Source organism: Eschrichtius robustus, chromosome 1, assembly GCF_028021215.1.
Source record: "Eschrichtius robustus isolate mEscRob2 chromosome 1, mEscRob2.pri, whole genome shotgun sequence".
NCBI classification, from domain to species: domain Eukaryota; kingdom Metazoa; phylum Chordata; class Mammalia; order Artiodactyla; family Eschrichtiidae; genus Eschrichtius; species Eschrichtius robustus.
In genome coordinates, this window is record NC_090824.1 from 199,671,546 (window position 1) to 199,690,319 (window position 18,774).

Here is an 18,774-nt window from a genome sequence, read left to right on the forward strand (position 1 = left end):
GAGGTGCCCTGCCCTGGACACGGCCACTTCACGCTCGTGCTGCAAAGCCAGCTGCCGAGAGGACGCTGAGGACCCTCCTCGCTGCTAGGAGCTACGGGACCCTTAGCGAGGCCTCTTCCGTCCACTCCGGGGACAGCACGGTGCAGGAAGAGCCACCAGGCTGCTGCTGACCCGCCTCTGCACCAAGTCCGCAACCCCGCGGAAGCGCGACGGTCTTGACCCTAGACCTCCACCGCAAAACGGAGGGACGACGCTAAAGGGTCCCCAGACTCTCGGCTTCTGTAGCAAAACTTTAAAAAGAAAGCTTTTTGGGAAAACTTTTATTTTGTGTCGAAAAAGATACTTTTAAAAAAATCATCTAATAAAAGAAGGTATTTTATACCAAAAAGAGGAAAGAACAAAATCTCAGAGTCCAGATTGGTTCTTTGAATCGAGTAAATGTAGTTGCTTGGGAAAACCCACTATGGCCTGAATTTGGCTCTTTAGTTGGGAAAGGTAGACACTCTGGCCTGGAATGACCCCCGAGGGTTTTGTATCCAAGAGAAAGGAAAATGAAAAAGAAAAAAGAGAACCTTTAGGGCAGAGGCAGAGCAGTTCCTTCAAAGCCCAGGAGGATGCTTTAGAGCTATAGAGAATTTCAGGCTCTCCGTTTCAGCAAAGGCTCTGCAATCCAGTAAGACTTTAAGAGGAAGGATTTAAACATCCATCTGTTCGCCTTCGGGGGCTCAGAGCCAGAGCACAGTTTCAAGCTGATGGGCCCATGATATTATACCGTATTCATTAGGCAATAAAGGATAAGCTAGATGACTATATGTTTGAGGGTTACTCCAGCCTCTCATTTATACAACTTTTAGGAAACTCACTTTATATGCCCTCAGCTGGAATGGCTCCTCCAAAGCCATCCCCCAGATTGAATAATTGTTCATTAAATGTCTGCAGGAAGGCTTCCATCTGTAGTCACGAATCCCCATGAACATCTGTGGGAAAATATCTCTGCTCTTTCATTACATCTAAAATGTGATCACCCGATATGAAAACACAAAGAATGGTTACATTTTAAAGGTGAACTACAAAACTAAATTGAGAGTTGACTTAATCCCATTTTTATGGGCTGATTAATGTCCCGAGTAACCAGGCTGGGGAAGAAAGTTAATGCCTATTTCCTTTCATGGAATGCACCAGGCTTCTTGGCTTGTGTCATGACAGCACGTCGCTGCCACTGTGAATTTGATACAAACAAGATTCAAAGCCATTGTCAGAACTTTCCTTGTGCCAAATGGAGCCCGAATGAATCACTCACCAAAATTCCTACCAGTCAAAGCTTCAATCCTTAAGGGAAAATAAAAAGTAAAATAAATCAGAGATTGAGACATCTTCGCAAGAGGCTAAACAGGTATGTTGGCTAATGTGTATCTTTGTGAGAGCTTGAAATCTGAATTATGGTGAAAAGACGAATAAATTCTGCCTCCATAGTAATAATAATAATTGCTTGTCCAGTAGCTATTCTGTTCAAGGAACTGGGCCAAGCGCTTTGTGCTTTTCCTCGTTTAACCTTCTGAGATAGTGGGTACGAGCCCTGAGGAGGGCAAGCAACTTGTCCGAGGAGCAGAGCTAAGCCTGCCAGATGCACAAGGCCACGCGGGTCCCCTCCTGCTGGCCCCTGGGCTGTGTTGTCTCCACCTACCTGGGTCAGCTTAGCTTACCTGCCCTTGAGCAGCGGTTCAAAGAAGACATCCTTTCACTCCTTCATTGATTCATCAGCCAAGAAGTAGAATTCTTCAGAGCTCCTTCCAGAGGCAACACGGCCAACAGCAACTTTCCTCCACACCCTTGTCCCCTGCCCCCAAAACTTGAAACATGGGGCTTTTCATTCCACCTTGAGGAAGCACGTCCATAACCAGCAGGCCACACTCATGCCCATTTTGAAAAATATCAGTTATCACCGTAGTATCACCAAAACTTCTTTATAGTGCTCTACATGTCGAAGAACTCTTTCTCATCAACTATTTCATTTGATACATTACCTTGAGCAGAGGGTGGAAGCAAGGCGATGAATTATTCGGGTGGGGATGGGTTTGGGTGAGTGGCCCTCATACAGAGTGCCCAGGCACACAGGGCATAGGAATGGCTCAGCCGGGTTGTTACGGAATTCAGTATGGTCACAGGTTACTGTCACTTGACTGTAGAGTATTTTGGTTTCCAGGAGCTCCTACATTAGGCTAAATTGGGAAGGACGTACCTACCATCTTCCAACACACCGGCCTTTGAACTCTGACCTTTTTTCTCCCAGGGTCAGTATCTCCAATATCCATCCCACCCCAACTCCCTCCTCTACCCTCCATTCCCCTTAAAACTCACCTTCAAGAAAGAAGAGAACCTATTTGCACTAAAGTATAATAACTGGCAATAGACCAAAATGTTAGCTCTTGCCCCAGAGTTTTTAATAGGAGTTCAATGTCTTAATCTAGAGGAGTAATTTCTAAAGATCAACAGCCAGTAGGGTAGGGGAACAGAGGGGAGAGAGCAGCAGGGCTTCTGCAATTACCAGACGCACAGCTGCTGACAGCACGTTCCAGTACCAGCCGGCAATCTGCCTCTGATCAGGGGAAGCATGCCTGGCACCATGCAGAACCGCCAGGGAAGACCTAGCCAGGAGCCAGTCCACAGGTTCTGTCCACGTCTCCACCTGCCCTGGAACTGACGGGACCCAGAGAGCAGGGCTGCTTCAGGCTGTTGACCAGGATTTGGGGCAAAAAGGGACACAGACCACTGATGCTACCTGCCATTTCCACCTCAGTTGGTTGTTTTACAACAGTGGCAAATGAGAAGAGGTTACATCAACCTTTTTTAAATCAATGGTACCCTTAAAAAGAATAATAGTCCATAATATCTAGCATGTATTTAACATTTACTATGTGCCAGGCATTGTTCTAAGCATGTGGAATTCATTTAATCCTCTCAACAGCCCTTTGGTGTAGGTGTTATTATTGTCCACATTTTATAGATGATGAAACGGAAGCTCAGAGAGGTTAGGTGACTTTCCCAAAGACACACAGAAAGTGACAGCTGAGATTCAAAGGAAACGTAACTGAGTTCCAGTCCTAGCAATTCCCCTAAGTAGCTGTGTGACCCTGGGCCAGTCACTCAACCTCTCTGGGCCTATGAGAAAAGGGCATTGGACTGGTTTACCTCTCGCCATACTTAGCTCTACAATTTGATGAATCTAAGATCCTTTGAGAAGTCCTTCACGCCACCCCTGAGAGCTGGACGGTAATTCATTCTCTTGGTAGGAGGTGTGAACCAGATCCTCCTGTTTTAAAGCCCAGTGGAATCCCGGGCATGACATGCATTCTATAAATGTCCAGTTGTTATCGCTATTACTACCGCTTTAATGGGAAACACCAGCACTAACTTCCCCTGCCCCCTGCAGGGCCCTGTCGTTCCCCTGGATCCTTTCTCATTCACCACTTAGATGATATCAAGGGCAAAGATGTTATTATTTGTGTTGAGCATCTGGCTTTGGGCTCTCTCCCCTCCCCGAATGGCCTCCACCTGCCAGCTCCAGTGGTGGATGATTTATTCCCGTAATGACTGCTCTTTCCATCCTAGGCTTGTAAAGAGGAAGACGGCGCCATGCCCTTCCAGCTCATACTCAACTGTCTGATTCATTTTCTCTTTTCTAAGTCTCTCTTCTCTCTTTTTCAAGCAGCATCTCTGCTTGAAGAGTCGTACCCTTTGGCCACCTGTGAAGATCCCATGCCCAAATGTCTCTTTTATGACTTTTATATAATCCAGGTGAATCGGGGTCTAACTAAACTGAATGCGAAGCACACTGTGTCCCACGTCGGTCCTGCATTTGTCCCACTGGGGCTCTCTCTGCTGGCCTCCTGCCATTTCTGCACCAGGTCTGACCAGAATGAGGTCCCCCTTGGGAGCCCCATCCAGCAGCAGTTAAAATCTGGAATTTATTCTGCCATAGTGATGGTTAATTGCATGTGTCAATTGACTGGGTCACAGCGTGCCCAGATATTTGGTTGAACATTATTTCTGGATGTGTCTGTGAGGGTGTATCCAGATGAGATTAGCATTTGAATTGGTGGACTGAGTAAAGTAGATCATCTTCCTCAATGTGGAAGGTGAATTTGCTCTCTCTCTGCCTGACTGCTGAGCTGGGACATTGGTCTTCTCCTGCCTTTGGATTGGCACTCACACCATCATTGCTCTTGGATCTCCAGCTTATAGACGGCAGCTTGTAGGACTTCTCAGCCTCCATAATCGTGTGAGCAGATTCCTATAATAAGTATAAATATTTTTCCTATTGGGACTGTTTCTCTGGAGAACCCTGACCTATACAGCACGCATGACCCATAGGCTGTATACATCCAGGTGTGCCCTAAGCCAGCCAACGGTGCCCAGGTGGCTCTCACACTCAAGTTAGCCGTCCATCCCTCTAAGGACTGGAAACCTGATCCCACCCCCCAAACCAAAATCATAATTTTATATTTTACTTTTTGAAGAACCACCAAACTGTTTTCCACGATGGCTGCACCATCTTACATTCCCACCAAACATGCACTAAGATTCCAGTTTCTCCACATCCTTCCCAAAAGTTACTTTCCACTTTTTTGTTGTTTTTTATTTTAATAATAGCCATCCTAATGAGTGTGAAGAGATATCTCATTACGGTTTTGATTTGCATTTCCCTGTTGGTTAGTGACATCGAACATCTTTTCATGTGCTCATTGGCCATTGATCACTTCATTTCTCACTTACCTGAAGCGTTAAAGCACCTGAATTTGTCCTGAGAAGAAATTTTATTTTAAAGTTCAGAGTTAGAACGAATTTAATATACCATTCTCCCTGGGCCTGCATTTTTAAGTCACTAATAACAATCATTAAGAAACAAAGTAAGATATATAGAAGGACTGAGAAACTCCATAATGAGTCTTCCCTTGCCATCAATCAATGAGATCTATGTATTCATTCAACAAATATTGATCTATTGAGAATTATGTGCCAGGTAATACTGTAGGTCATAGAATGATCACAAGTGTGATCAAATTGAATAAAGTTCTGTCCTCATGGAGCTTTTGTTGTAGTAGACAAGCAATAAAGGTAAAGAAAAGCATGTCAGTGACCAAGAGTGGGAATCTAATCCAAATGCTCTTTCCCCTTTTGTGGTATGCAGCCTCCAAGGTGGCCCCAGTGATCCCTGCCTCCTGAAATCCATGTCTTTGTGGAATCCCCTCCCCTTGAGTGTAGACTGGACCTAGTGACTTGCTTCTAACAAACACAATACAACAAAGTGATGGGATATCAATTCTGAGCTTAGGTTACGAAAGGACTGTGGCTTCTGTTATGGGCATCCCCTTCTGTTCTCTCAGCTGGCTCACTCTGAGGGAAGCCAGCTGCCTGTTGTGAGCTGCCTGATGGGGAGGTCTGCATGGCAAGGAACTGATGTCACAGCCACTCTGGTGAACTTGGAAACAGCAACTCCCCAACTTGAACCTTGCACTGACCGCAGCCCTGGCCAACACCTGGACAGCAGACTTGGGAGAGACTATGAACCACAGGCACCCAGCTAAGCTGTCCTCATTACTCTTCCTGACCTAGAAGAAACGGTGAGATAATACATGGTTATGGCTGTAAACTGCTAAGTTTGTGGGCAATTTGTTACGCAGCACAAGATAACTAATACACTCCTCATAGTCATCAGCTACAGGGTATCTGATGTCACCCTTGAAAACTGGGTGAAAATAAACTATATTCTTATATCCGTCTAGAAAAGGATTGGAACCACACAGAAGTAGCCAAGGAATAGTCTAATCTCCCCATGAATCCAGTACCTGGTGCCCTACTCCAGGACTGGGAAGGAACAAAGCAAACCCACCTGCTAATACCCTCATCCTGAAGGAGACTGGTTGAGGCACAATGAACGGGGTGCTGTTACACATGAAGCTCTCATATGGAATTTCATCACAGAATAAAACTCCTTGGGGTGATGTTTCAAGGTCTATGAGACCAAGATTCATGCCCAGCAACTTCTCTCCAACTGCCAGGTACAGGTCCCCACGGTCTCCCTCACTCCAGGGCTAGCGGCTCCGATGGGGCCTCGTGCACCGTCATTGGCGCCACACCTGACACCTGGCCGCTGCCTCCTCACAGACCACTGAGTTCATCTTGGTCTCATTCTTCGCTGCCCACAACATGGGAGCAGGGTTCACAAAACCCTGCCCCAGGGAGCAGAGCTTCAGTGTCTTCTGCTTCTCCTCTAAAGCAGCTATCTCCAAATTAGGGGCTGGGGCACACAGGAGGGCAGGAAGGAAAGCAGGGAGGAATAGTATGATTTCTATTTTATTTGATTTTTAGCTTCACTAATATATACAACATATAGATTGATGGTAGTCGTATGTATAATTTAGAAACAACTGGAGGATATTCGACCTTCTGGGTCCTTTGGATTCATCTTATTCAGAAACCTCTGGGCTTCCTAGATCTGCATGTCTGTTTCCTTTCCCAGTTTAGGGACGTTTTCAGCTGTCATTTGTTTCAGTAAGTTCTCTGCCCCTTCCTGTGACTATTGGTCCAATTGACGGTGATCCATATGTCCCTTAACCTACTTCACTTTTTCACTCTTTTTTTTCTTTCTGCTCCTCTGATTAGATGAATCCCACTGTTCTGTCTTGAAATCCACCGATCCTTTCTTTTGCTTGATCTAGTTTGCTGTTGAACCCTTCTATTGAATTTTTCAGTTCGGTTATTATACCCTTCAGCTCCATGATTTCTATTTGGCACTTTCTTACAGTTTCTATCTCTTTGTTGAAATTCTCACTTTGTTCATGCATTGTTCTCCTGTCCTCAGTGAGCATCTTTGTGACCATTATTTTGAAGTCTTTATCAGGTAAATCACTTATCACCATTTAATTAAGGTCTGTTTCTGGAGTTTTATCTTGTCCTTTTTGGGGAACATATTCCTCTGTTTCTGCATTTTCCTTGCCTCTCTGTGTTGGTTTCTGCACATTAGATAAAGCAGCCATGTCTCCCTCTCTTGACAGGGTAATCTCATGTGGGAGATGAACCTTATTGTTCAGCCCAGCCTGAGCTCTTGGTTGTCTCTCAAACCTTTGTGATTGTCCAACCTGCCTGCTTTGTTCTTAGTGGTTCCCCGTAGTTGGGGAAGTGCCAAGACCCATTTCATTGTGGGCCTTTTCTCATTCACCTGATGTGTGCGCACCACCTAGTTTCTGGACCTCTTTCAGAGGTAATTATTCCATGGGTAGGTGTAGATTCAGTGTGTCCATAGGAAGAAGTGAGTTCAGGAGCTTCCTATGTCATCATCTTGCATTTTTTCAAGTCCACACACCCAATATTCACCAATATAGGACATATTCTGGGCCATAAGACAAATTTTAACAAATTTTTAATATTGAAATTATACAAAATATGTTCTTAGACCATAACGGAATTAAATAAGAAATGAATTAAAATATATACTGGTAAAAATCCCCAAATATTTGGAAATTAAAAAACACATTTCTGTATAACCCATGGATCAGTGAAGAAATCACAAGAAAAATTAGTAAATAGTCTTAATTAAATGGAAATGAAAACACAATATATAAAAATTCGTGAGATACAGCTAAAGCAGTGTTTAGAGAGAAATTTGTAGCATTAAATGCTTACATTAGAAAAGGAAGTCTTAAATCAATTACATAGGCTTCCACCTTAAGAAGACAGAAAAGGAGAGCAAACTAAATCCAACACAAGCAGAATGAAGGAAATAATAAAAGTTAGAGAATTAGTGGAATGTAAATTTTTAAATAATAGAGAAAACCAAGGAAGCCAAAGCCATTTTTATATCAATAAAACTGATAAACCTCTAATCAAATTTAATGAGAGAAAAGAGAAGGAAGACACAAATTACTAATATGAAGAATAAGAGAGAACTTTACCACATATCTTACAAAAGTTAATGGGATAGTAAGGTAATGTTACAAATAACCCTATGCCCATTAATTCAACTTGGATGAAATGGACAAATTCCTTGAAAGACATCAACTCCAAAGATGACTCAAGAAGAAATGGGTGATTTGAACAGTCCCATATCTATTTAAGCAATTGAATTCTTAGCCTTTCAATTAAAAACAAAAAACAAAAACAGAAAACAAAAAACCTCCAAGTCCAAAACGCTTCACTGGAATATTTTACAGAACATTCTTAAGGAAGATAAATACCAATTCTACACAAACTCTTTCAAAGCAGCACTTCCCAACTCATTCCCATCTCCCAGCATTACCCAGATACCCAAACCAGACAAAAACATTGCAAGGAAAAATAACTACGTACCAATATACATTATGAACATAAATGCAAGATCCTCAACCAAATACTAGCAAATTTAATTCAGTAACGTATAAAAATGACAACGTATTTGAATAAGTGGAGTTTGTCCTGACCATGCAAAGCTGACTCAAAATTCAAAAAGCAATGTAGTTCATCATATCAGCAGGCTAAAAAAGAAAAACCGCATGATTATCTCTATAGATGCAAAGAAAGCCTTGATAGAATTCAACATCCATTCAGGATAAAAACTTGCTGCAAACTAGGGATTGAAGGGACTTTCCTCAGTTTCATAAAGCACATTCTTCAAAACTACAGCTACTATCATACTTAATAGTGAAAAACTTAATGCTTTCCCCCTAAGATTGGGAACAGGGTGAGGATGTCTGCTTCCATCACTCCTACCCAACATTATAATGGAGGCCTTAGTCAGGGAAATAAGGCAAGAAAAAGAAAAAAGGTAATACAGATAATAAAAGAAGAAATAAAACTGCCTTACTATGGGGTGACATGACTATCTCTGTAGAAAGTCACAAGGAATCTATTAAAAAAAACTACTAGACCAAATATAAGGTCACAGAATACAAAGATAACAATTTAAAAAACCCACTGTGTTTCCGTATATTTGTAATGAACAATTGGAAATTGCATTTTTTAAGTGTATAGGAGTCCTAAAACAAATATGTTTGAGACTTACTGCTCTAAAGAATGCCACTCACTAGAGGTCATCGTGGCTAACTGCACTCTTCAGGGTGAGAAAAGTTTGACCCTCTTCTGCTTCATAAACTCCATCCACATTTGGAAGAGGGTGAAACCTTTTCCCAAAAAAATTATCTCCTGGTTCTCCAGAGCAGTGACTCTCAAACCATCTGTGATATAAAGCCATTTTTTTCCCAACTTATATCACAGACTGATATTTTGTAAAATATAATCAAAATAAATTACTGGCTGAAATTAAATTAAAACCAAAGATATACAAAATGAAGCCCTACTTTTTTTATTAGATTCAACCAACACAAAATGACTCCATCAAATTGTTAAAGAAGTTTCTAGACGCTTACTCCCATTCTGTGCTCATCTCATCATGAAGATGCAAAACACTTCACAGACCAGCTCCAGCCATGGACAACACTTCAAGTCACCTGGTTGTACAGTTTTGCCAGTGGAGCCAAGGAAAATGAAAGGAGCTATAAAAAATGGCGAGGAACCCAAGAGTCTAGAAGGGCCAGCGTCTAACTTTGCTGCAAATCAATACACACCCTGGGGAGAGAGTCTTTGTTGGCACCCCTGCATCTCTTTACACTGAAGTCTGATTGCTCAAAGCTCTAGACGCCAGATTTAATTGCTGCTTGGGAGCCCACGTGGGACCCTGGGGCTTGTTTTATTAAATGTTAATCTGTTCCTTTTGTTTCCTTTTTCCACGCCCAAGAAAAAAATTTAATTTCCTCCTAGTCTTCTAATATTCCTGTATGTTTTCCTTCTTCCCCCTCATTCTTTTTGTTTGTTTGTTTTCATTTCATCTCTCTCTCTCTCTCTCTCTCTCTCTCTCTCTCTCTCTCTCTCTGGATGTACATGCAACCATGGAATACAGAAAACCAAGATGAGGCAGGTCTGCGTACGGAGCACATGAAGTCTTTTTGAAAACGGTTCTTCTCATTCTCCATCCAGAGCACCTTTGAATGTGTCGAAATAACCAACCAAGAATTTTCTCTCTCTCTCTCCCTCTCTTATACATTTAATTTAAGCAAAACTTGGAAAAGTTAAACATTGACCTTTTATATGCTAGGCATGCTGGTGACCCTTTGTCTGCTAGACTCCATGTAACCTAACGTCTTATCTTTCTGATTCTAGCATTTTATCAGCACCTGACAACTCTTTTCATACTGCTTCACTTTAGTTCTGAAATATCAAATATTCATCTTTCTGTGAGGGGCTAAATGTCACTGGACTTTTTGATTATTCTGGCACGGAATGCTACTCTTCCATGAGTTGAATTGTATAAAAAGTTACCTATGTTGTGATCACTGACTGTAATCTGAAAGGAAATACTTTTCAGATAGCGTTATAAGTAAAGCGAATGAAGATGTCAAAGCACGACCGTGAAGAAAGCTGTTTGAGTCTCTTGCTGAAAAAGACACTGTCCAGATATAATTACAGTGTCTGAGTGCTACTGAGGCTTTAGAAATACAATTTACATGAAGTTTGACATTATATGACTTTGCAAAATATATCCTGATGCTATTCACTGAAATTGTACCAGGAACCCCTTGTTCTTAGCTAAGAATTAAAAATCAAGACTAGTAATAAACTCAACACATCATTTTTTTCCGACAAGTATGTCTATGTTTCCAAGGGGGAAAAAAATCTTTCAGGAAGGTTCACTAATATAAACCACAAAGGTCACTCAAATCAATAGATTTCTGCCTCTTTTGGCTAGAAGGGTGGTTTGTAAGAGGTAACCAGAAGTAAGAGAGGGGATGAGACTTGACTTTTACTCCCTCTGTCTGCTCCTCCCAAAGGCCAGAAAAAGGCAGGTTAAGAGCGGCCTCTCCTTATCTCCAGAGTGAGGGGGTCATGAGAGAGAAGAAAGAAAATACTTTCCCCATTGCTGCCAGAACAACATATAAAACACGGGCTCTTCCCTCGAGGAATTAAACCTGGAAAGAAGAGAAGAAATTTCTCCTCATCCCCCAAACCCCAGAAATAAGCTAGGCGGACAATTCCTTCCTGGCTCCACTGGGAGGGATGAGGTGAGACTTGGCAGAAATAATGTGGTTTGGGTTTAATGTGGTTTTGCCTTCCTGAAAGGTAGAGCCCCTATTTCACACAAAGTGCCATTGTCCAGTTTCCATTCAGAAATAAAACTTTGTGAACTTGATTTTATTTTTCTCACAATCTCTCAGGACCTATCAGGAGAATGTGGCCCAGGAATGCAGCCCTAGGCAGAAATCCCTGTTCAGGCATTTGCCTTGGGCAAGCCATTTAGTCAGTTTCTTCCAACTGTGGGGTAGGCAGAAAGACCCCAATCTGCAATATTTAAATATCAAACACTTAGGTGTAAGTGAAAAGGAAACATAAATATTTCTTCTTCTTGTTCTAACCATGACACAGTCTACTAATCTTAACATTTCAGCTAATTGTAGAAAATTTTCAAAAACAAAAGACAATTTCATCGCTATATAATATTTGCCTTAAGTAGCGGAAAAGTACAAAGGTTAAGGCGATTTTTAAGCAGAATTCTAAGGTTTTTGTTTTGTTGTGTCATCTTCTTTTTCTTTCCTTCCTTCCTTTTTTTTTTGGTTGTTGTTGTTGCTGAACTTGATGTTTTGTTTTGTTTCATTTTTATTCAGGACATTAAGAAAAGTCAGCATGTTTGGTTCAAACTATACTCAACAGTGCTACTACCGCTTTTGATAATTATACTGTTTGGACTTTTCTCTCTACCCACCTTGGCCCAAATTCTAAGCCTGAGGTTTTCTGTAAATGTAAATTCAATTAGAAACAATACTCCAAACAGGTAATGCTTGTATTGGTGGAAAAAAGGAAAGATGGCCCTAACCTTGTAACTGCTATGTAAACCATGTTCTGTCTCCTTAAAGCAAAGTTTATGGTTTCATTATAAATATTAGAGAGAGGAGAAATGATGCAAAACCGATATTGAAAGAGTAAGAGAACAAAAAGTATAAAAGAAATAAAAATACAGAAACACGAGAATCTTTCTCTTTATTTCAAAATAGTACCTTAACAGTGATTTTTATTTTATAGTGCCTTTCCCAAGGAGCTCAAAAGGGCCTTGCTAGTCGTGCAGAATTCCCATAGCACACTTCTAAGGTGGGAAGGAAACAGTGTTATTGTGACTCTCATTTTACAAATGAAAAAAAAGAAACCGAAAGATGGCATGATTGACTCAGTCTCACTAGTCAGTGTGGAATCTTTGAACAAATGGCTTCTTTTTCAAAAACTGAAAACAGACTTCATCATAGTTGCACCATAGTGAACAGGGGCCAAGAGAAAGATGTTAGCAGAGAAACAGCAGTGGCCGTGGTAGCTTTCATCGATCCCTGCGCTGTGCAGCGTACCGTGCTACCTGAGGAACGGGCCGGAACACACAGGAAGGCTCTGCAGCCCCTCTCCACGGTCTGCCAAGGCTGCAGTGCGTCCTCAACGAGCCTGAGGCCAGCGCTGCCCTGACCCCACCTTGGCACAGGGCATCAAGGGGCCTGCGGCGGAAGCCCGTGGGCTTTCTGGGGTGCACATCGCCACTAGGCCTGGCCAGGGAGGGGTGCTCACCCCCTCTGACAGCCTGGGCTTGAACCACCCCGCCAGGGGAGCCAGGGGCTGACAGCCTGACCAGCTGCCTCTGTGGGCCAACAGTTTGGCCAGAAAACCTGCAACATCTCATCCAACCAGACCCCGCTGGTGATTCCTGGGCCTGTGAATTCAGGCGGCCTCCAGCCACGGGGAGCAGGAGCTCTTGGGAAGGCTCAGGTTTCTCCCTTTCTCCCAGCTCTACCAGGAGCGCCCCCTTGACTCCTTAGCGAGGCCTCCCCGGTGGGTGTGGAAGAAGACTTATTCCTCCTTCTCACGGGCAACTTAACAGGCTGGAGGGGACGGGAAATGTCACCGACCCAGTTTCATCAGAGAACCAAAGAGTGGATGAGCCTAAATTGTTCTGCCTGCAGCAAGAATTACAGCAATTATAACAGATTTCAGTGCAAACCGTCAGACCAGGGCCTGGAAAAAAGGGACACCCCCTTTTGTGATGAACTCTGGGGCCACCAGAGAAACTGCCAGTGTGTCCTCACTCCCGATGGTGCGGGTCTCCTCCCTCAACCACTGTCTTGGCCATGAGGACTCCAGCTTACCTCTGACCCCCTAAGTCCACAGGGTCCAATCCTACACTATCATTGGGTAAGGAACGCCCACCAGGAAATGTAGGGTTAGATGTGTCTTGGTGAGGTTAGTTAACATGTGATTCCTGAGTGTGAAGCCCAGTTTGTATCTAAGCAAGAGTCCAGTGTTTCCAGGTCCAGGCAGGCAGGGTGGCTCAGGCCTGGTCCAGCACTGGTTGGCCAGCTTGACATCATGGCACCAGGGCTGACACAGAGAGCAGCCCAGCTAAAGCCGAAGTCAAAGGTCTGTGTCCAATCATATTACTGGAAGACAAACAGGCTAGGCAGAAAAGCCAAACCCAGAGACATGCTCACAGGAGAAACAGGACATTAAGTCAGAGCGAAAGGGCTCAAAACAAGCTTGATGCAGAACCCAGAGAGATGGCCTGAGCTGTGGAGTGTCACAGACGAGACACCCCAAGCCTAGGGGGAGAGATGGGGGCCTGACGTTAATCATTAACAATGCAAGCCACATCCAAGGGGGTCTGAAGAAACAAGGGGCGAGACCTAGGATGGGGGGAACGGTTCCAGAGCTAAAGAGAAACGTGCTGCACCTGCCATCCGCGTCTCACACGCAGGCGGTCCAGGAAGAGGATGGCGCTGCTTGAAGGTGCTGTGTCGATGGACGTGGGACACACAGACAGAGCCCTGGGCTGGGGAAGCCCCGCTGATCTGTCAACTTCTTAAGTGACGTGCCCATGAGGCTGGCCTACAGGAACACTCAGAGACACAGAACGACAGGTGTCACCACATTCCTCATAAGGAACAATAAATGACAAATTGGTAGATTTATGATTGGTTCGCCTATTATCAAAGCTGCAGTGTGTTTTTTTAAAATAAATTTATTTATTTATTTTTGGCTGCGTTGGGTCTTCGTTGCTGCGCGTGGGCTTTCTCTAGTTGCGGCAAGTGGGGGCTACTCTTTGTTGTGGTGTGCGGGCTTCTCATTGCGGTGGCTTCTCTTGTTGCGGAGCACAGGCTCTAGGCGCGCAGGCTTCAGTAGTTGTGGCTCGTGGGCTCAGTAGTTGTGGCGCACGGGCTCTAGAGCGCAGGCTCAGTAGTCGTGGCACACGGGCTTAGTTGCTTCACCGCATGTGGGATCTTCCCGGACCAGGGCTCGAACCCGTGTCCCCTGCACTGGCAGGCGGATTCTTAACCACTGCGCCACCAGGGAAGTCCCTGCAGTGTGGTTTTAGGCCAACAGATTTCGTAGAAGCACAGATTCTCATGAGAGCAGTCCTCACTCAGCTTATGGAACCCAGGAACGGTCCGGAACAAAATCTTAATACGCCTCTCGCCTTCCCGTGGGGGTGACTCTCACCAGCTCGGCGCACGGACCCCCGAGCGGCAAAACGGGGCCAGGCCACGTGCTTGCGCTACCTGGGCTCGAAGCTGTGGACTGCGGCCGGCCCCTCTGTCACTAGGTCAGCCAGGCAAAGCAGCACACGGGAGAGGTGTGTATTCATTAACAGAAAGTGCAGAAACAGGCATCTGCTGTCAGGGAGCAGACAGCATGCCCTTCCGATCGTGGGGAGCGTTACACAATCTGCTCTGTGCTGCGGAGACGTCATAATGGCTCCTAATAAGTAACCTTTTCCCACAAGGGATAGTGCAATTTCCATGTTTTTTTCAATTAAAATGAAGTACTTTCCTACTGTCTTGAGCAAACTATAAACATGGAAGGTTAACCTGGACAAATTAAAGACACACATATAAAAACGACGGCACGTCACTGGATCTTTGAATCTATCCAGTCTGCCTCTCGGTCTGTGAGGTGGGCGTGAGGACCCCCGGGCCCCTGTGCGTCTGTTCCAAGCATCGTGAGGGTTTATGAAGGAACAACACCTCGTCCTAATGGCTAACATTTACACCTCCGCAAAGGACTGAGCTAAACCTTTATTTTCGTTGTCTTAGTTAATCCTCCCAACAGCCCAAGGCGCTGAGAACATTATTATCTTCGCGTGTCAGCGAGGAAACAGTGGTTAGTTAGGCTGCGGTCCCACTACGGGTAACAAGCCAAGTCGGGATGCAGACCCAGGTCCCTCGCAAGCCAAAACCGTGCCACCCATGGTCAGGACGAGCACTTTGAGCAACTGCTTTTGACTAAAGCAAGTTCCCACAAAGACCCACCTAGGGAGAGACTTCACGGCAGATCTTCCTCAAGCCCAGGAAGGAGGGGCCTTTTCCCAGAACAGATGGGGAGAGGAAGCCAAAGGAAATGGCCAATTTATTTTTTTCCAGGCACAGTATTTATGTGATGGATATTCTGAGGACAGGAGTTTTTCCCCTTTCGGTTGCCTGCTGCTTTGGTGGCTCAGGCCCAGCCGGGAGCACAGAGAGGAGCTCTGCCACCTGAGAGCTGGCAGGTCCCGGGGGCCCCTCCGTCCAGGTCAGTCCAGGGACCGGCGGCCGCTTCCACTCCTGAAGGCCAGCGTGAGCGAATGAAAAGGCCGAGGGTGTCAGTCGCTGCTGGACTTCCTTCACTGCTGAGGGCCACGAATAAGAGCCCCATAAATCTTCCCCCACCAAGAAAAGGCCGGGCTTCCCACGTTGGGATACACAAAGTGAACATTTCAAAGCCACCGGTTACGTCCTCGCCCCAATTTGCATACAAATGCCAACCAACAGCCTCCTGTGGTTAAACAAGGTGGGTGAGGATGTCAGGGGTTTATGGTCCACCTCTAGTGCTTGCCACAAACCAGCGCCTGGAAAGACTGACCTCCTAACCTGCTTCACAATCCAGTGTCAGGCCCGGGAAATGACCCTTGACATTTAGCATCCCGAAGGGATGGACAACCCCCTTCAGACGGCCCCCGACAGCAGTGCCACCTCCGTGCTTTGTCCTCCTGTGACATCGTAGCGGGACTCGAAGAGTCCCAGGGGAGACCCGCAGGACCGCTGCCACGGAGGGTTTTGCAGAAAATTTGCCTTTGAAAATGTTGGCCGATAACAGTGCTGCTTTTGAAGAAACGGCGCTCCTGTTTCCCACACTTCATTCGTATTTCTAACAAACACTGCTGGAAGCCGGTTGACGTTGCTTTGAGCCAGGACTCACGGAAAATATAAATACGGGTACATATAAAATGTTTTTAAATAAATAAAAGGAATATGGGAAACTAGAAATAAGGATTGGAAAGGCATGAACGATCACCCTCTACACATACATTTTTAAATTTACCTTTGGTTATTTAAGTTATCTATTTAAGTTATCTAAGTTTCTTAAGAGAAATAATATATATATATAATATAATAAACTATATAATAATAAAAATAATGAAATAATATAAAATATCAACTATATTATATATTATATTAATTATTAATACATTTATATAATATAATCTAATATTAATAAAATTAATGTTATCAATGTTATATTAATTATATCATATGTTATATTATATTGATTATAATATTAGTATAATATATAATAGTATAATAATTATATTAAAATAATAAAAACTATATAATAATGTAATAAAAGAAAGCTATACAGGGCTTCCCCGGTGGCGCAGTGGTTGAGAATCTGCCTGCTGATGCAGGGGACACGGGTTCGAGCCCTGGTCTGGGAAGATCCCACATGCCGCGGAGCGACTAGGCCCGTGAGCCACAGTTACTGAGCCTGCGCGTCTGGAGCCTGTGCTCCGCAACAAGAGAGGCCGCGATAGTGAGAGGCCTGCGCACCGCGATGAAGAGTGGCCCCCGCTCGCCGCAACTAGAGAAAGCCCTCGCACAGAAACGAAGACCCAACACAGCCATAAATAAATAAATAAAATTTTAAAAAAAGAAAGCTATACAAAGTCTAAATTATAAAACTGTAAATGGATGCACCAGAACCACTTGACTTTTGAAGTAAAAGCATTTTCAGATGAAAATGCTAAACGCTTGAAGGGGGCAGGTAACTTATTTATAACTTTTGGTGTGTCCTTGAATAAAAAGACACAGCAGACTATTCTTTGCTGTTATTATAGCATCTGGTCAGAGGCTCATTTCCAGGAGAAGAAAAAGAATTTGCTAAAGTTGCCCCAGCGGGGCTGAGACAGGCCGTTGAAGATGAAACAGGGTATCCGCCTGCAGATTCCAGATCCTTGAGCTTTGCAAGGATCCCAGCTCTCAGGCGCTTATTCTTGACTCCTTAGAGAAACCATATTTGATGAAAATCTTGGATATTTAAAAATACTAACATGAAAGCACAGCTCTTGGTTTCATGGCGGGGGGGGGGGGGGGGAGGATATACTTTTTGGTGAGAGAAGCAGTTTCCTTCAATTAACCTGGAGGCTGCGCTAACGTTAAAAGATGGCTGAGCGGATTGGGCCACGCCCCAGTGGTTTCTCCCTTCACTAGCAATCTGCTTTCCTTTAGGCTTCCCATAGAAAAAAATTACACATCTGGGAAACAGTAGTTTGGGGTAGAGAAACAAACAGAAAAACAATGTTTCTTTATTTACTGACAGTCTAAATTCAGATGCCTGTTGACAAGAAGCCTTGATCTGTCCTTCATCTCACTCTCTCCCTGGATTGTGGAAACCTGCAAAGGTGACTGATGCTAGCTCCTGCCCGCTAGGAGTTCACAGTTTAATCCCTAAATCCAGGTGAGAAGTACCCCATTTGCCAAGGCACAGTGAGTCAAAGTCTATGGTATCAAAATTACATCCACTGCATTTAGTAAAAAAGGTTTCCACCTGAATGTCCAATGCTTGAAAAGGCAGAAACGGCTTGAAGTGTGGTGTTTCTCCACTGTCCTCATTAGTCCCCAGGGAGGTTCCAAGGGGAAGAGACCAGGGATAAGGAGTTTTCTATATTCCTCTTGGTTTTGACTGCTAACACAACTTTTGTCCCATTAGGTTTGTAACGTGAGATCTTTCAGAGTAAATCCACACGACAGCCTCTGACTTGATTAATTCATCACAACTAACATAGTCTTCAAGTGTCTAAAAACAAATCACTGACAAATTCCAACATCTACTTACACGCCCCCCTGAAATTTGTTAAATGTAAAATCATTCCAGGATTACAAAGACCATTTGGCTGGCATGGCCTGTGTGTATACTTATGGTGTGTGATAAATAGTTATCGACTCGTCTTACCAGGGTTCTGCTCAGGCTTAGTCCAATAGCAATCTAATCTGCAAGATACAGGCAACTAAATACAATTTGAAATAGCCCCCAGAGGCCATCTGGCCGCTGGCTACTAGGTAGACGGAACCTCCCTGAAGTCTTGAGGAATCTCCTTAAATGCCTTGAGATGTTACCTAACTGCTCATTCGAAGTATCTCCAAGATTGCTCATCAATACCTATCTGGTTATCCCCGTTCATATTCACATAAAGGGGAACGTATGCAGCTGCAAGGTCGGTAGCCCTCCCCTAGTAACAAAAACTTCTAAAGGCTACAAAGCAGAACCACTGGAAAAGTGCTGCCTTGCTGCAAGTAAACCCTACTATCTGGTTAAACTCAGCTCTGTCCCCCTTCCCAATTCTATCTCCAAATTTCTGGAATGGCAGACAAGTGAACGATACCACCGCACTGCGGAACCGTGCAGTGT